Source organism: Anolis carolinensis, chromosome 3, assembly GCF_035594765.1.
Source record: "Anolis carolinensis isolate JA03-04 chromosome 3, rAnoCar3.1.pri, whole genome shotgun sequence".
In the NCBI taxonomy this organism is placed as follows: domain Eukaryota; kingdom Metazoa; phylum Chordata; class Lepidosauria; order Squamata; family Dactyloidae; genus Anolis; species Anolis carolinensis.
This window is the reverse complement of record NC_085843.1, coordinates 56,774,125-56,777,008: the sequence shown is the minus strand read 5'-3', so window position 1 is coordinate 56,777,008 and position 2,884 is coordinate 56,774,125. Positions and strand designations below refer to the sequence as shown.

The following is a 2,884-nucleotide window of genomic DNA, read 5'->3' as shown; positions in this document are numbered from 1 at the left end:
AGTTGAGAGTGAAGTTTGTAGACAGTCCATATTTTGCAGGCATGTAACAGATGTTGCATGAGAAAAGCAGTCCTGGGTCTTTGGGATGTCTAGTTTACCTGGGCCAGGTCCCCACTCACTGAAGTCTCCCTTTTTCCTCTTTTTTGCTTCCTCCTTCCCCCTCCTTTCCTTCCTTTCTTCCTTCTTCCCTTCCTTCCTTTCTTCTTTCCTCCCTCTTTACCTTCCTTTCCCTTTTCTTCCTCCTTTCTCCTCTTTTCCTTCCTTTCTTTCCTTCCCCCTTTTTCTTCCTTCCTCACTCTTTTTTCCTTTCCCCCTTTTCTTCCATTCTGCCTGCCTTCCTTCCCCTTTTTTCCTCTGGGAAGCCTGACTTGTTAAAGGTGCTTTGAAAAACTATGTCTTTCATGTATATAATTTTCCCTAAACACTCCATGTGTTTTCCTATGTATTCCTATTTTGCCTATATGTTGTGTTAACCCAATGTTTTATGCTCTTGAGATCCCCATTCCTTCCCTTTGAGGGAAACCTTGTTACTGAACCCAAAGATGTATTGCATAGCCTGGGGGAAAGAAACCAAGCTGGGAATTTCCTCATCAGTTCCCAGCCTCACCCATCTCTTGGACTTCATCAGGACATTGTAATTATTTATTTATTATTTATTTCTCACATTTATATCCCGCCCTTCTCACCCGAAGGGACTCAAGGCGGCTTACAACAGTGGCAACAATTAGATGCCCATACAAACCAATATAAAACAGCACATAAAACAGTTAAAACTATTAAAATACATTATGAATTAAAAATATACATTTCAAACATAATATGTAACACAATAGCTTACCCAGGCAGGGCAATCACTTCTCCCTGCCCCTCTGGGGAAGAACCAATTTCACCACTCTACACCTTTGATGAACGGGACCACTTGCATCAGAAGGAAATCAGCATTTCTACAGCCAAAACCTATCCTCTGTTATTTTTGCATGCTTGTATTAATATATGATGTTTTGTTTCTCTGGGTTCTGAAACCGCCAGATCAGCCCCCTGATGGGCCATGCCATGTTCATCTCATAAGACAATAGCATTCTTGGGTAGGGCCAGAAGATACCCTCAATCATTTTGTTATTTTTCCTGTTCAGTAAAAGGAACTCCATTTATCGACACTTAATCATCCCTTGTTTCCAGCCCACGCTGGCCTGCCCACCCCTGGTTCCCAGCCCACTCTGTGACTGGTCAGTATTAGAAGCTTGGCTGCAGTCTGCCAGCTTGTGTATAAAGGGGGCTGTGAAACTGTATTCTGTATGCTATCTACTTTGTGAATGTATCACTAGCTAGCATCTTCTCTCCTTGCTTGCCATAGCAGAGACTCACTCAAAATGGGCCTAGGCAAATTACTTGCCTAGGTTTCTGCCAATAGGCATCTCCCTGGTCTCACTGCCAGGGGTTGCCTCCTAAAATGGGGCCAACACAGATTTGGGAGAACAATAGCTTAATAAACAATCATCTTGGTATCCCTACAAATGTCCCAATCCACAAACATTTGAAAAAATGCTGCACTCACAGAGCAATGTTATATTTCAGTGTCAATATTGACTTTTGTGGAGAGCTGACTGCCAAGGTAGCGGAAATGGTCAACATTTTCTAATGTTACATCATTAAGTTGTATTTTGGCCTTGCAAGTGGATTGGTTGATGCCTGCTGGTAGAGCACTTTGATCTTCTTGATATTCAGTGAGAGGCCAAGCTTTTTATGTTCTTCTGCAAAGGTGTTTAGAATGGTTTGTAGGTCTTCTTCTGAATGAGCACAGACTACATCATTATCAACATATTGGGGTTCAATAACAGATGTTGTTGTGATCTTGGTTTTGGCTTTCAGTCTATTGAGGTTAAATAATTTGCCTATCTATCTATATAGTATAGCTTGCTATGCAATTTCTCTGCCTGTTCTCCAAACAAACTGCACTTCGGTGCAGGAGAGAGATTTGTTACTTACTACACACCAAGTTTAGCATGTAATTCTCTTTGCTTCTGCAGACATCTGCAGTTCTTCAAACCAGATGGACAAGCTGTTGTTAGGGCATGGGAAGAAATCTTGATGCTCTTGAGATTGTACATGGTCACCTTCAGGGATTATAAGAGACTTCTTGGCCTTTCGGCTAAGATCAAGTGTAGTATCTGTTCTTATCAGTTTAATATAAGAGAATTCTCCACAAGCAATTTTATTATTGATGCCAAGTGATTTTTGTAAAGTAAATAAATAGATTTGGATTTGTGTGGAAAATATAATTTGCATAAAACTACTGTTTGTGAACAGAAGCAATGTTTTCTTCCCTTTGTGAAATTAACCAGACATATATAATGTCCGAGTAATTTGCAGCGCAGCAGTAGTTGGATGGAATCAGTGGAACGCAGAACGAAGAGACATCAGAGACGTTGGTAAAACTATATACAAAGTTTTACTGACTTCAGTAATAATCAAGACAAACAGGCTTGCAGACAAAAGATGAACACAGGACTCTCACTCTAGGCAGACAGAACTCAACTCAACTCAGAGCAGAACAGAACAGAACTGATGCAATCAGCAATGCACACACACTTGTGTCTGGACACTCCCCAGTTCCAGCCACACATCAAGGTCATCACAGCTTCTTAGTAATTAACTCTTTCCAGACTATAGTACACTCTGGATGATGCAATCAGTATGCAATACAGGAAAGACACAAATTTCATTTAAACACTACCAATACACAAATCCCACATTAACAATTAACTAGCACAAACAAGGTCTCGAGCAACCCATCTACTGCTATTATTTTTACTACTTTACCAAAAAAGGCATTATTTAAAATAATTCTACTAAAGAAATGTGGAAAACGTTGCTCATGCAAATG

At 40.4% G+C, this 2,884-nt stretch overlaps 1 pseudogene; it reads left to right on the top strand.

The window, feature by feature from the left end:
* The first annotated feature begins 2,129 nt into the window (after nucleotides 1-2,129).
* Nucleotides 2,130-2,252, top strand: LOC134298120 (U2 spliceosomal RNA; annotated as a pseudogene).
* The last annotated feature ends 632 nt before the right edge of the window (nucleotides 2,253-2,884 follow it).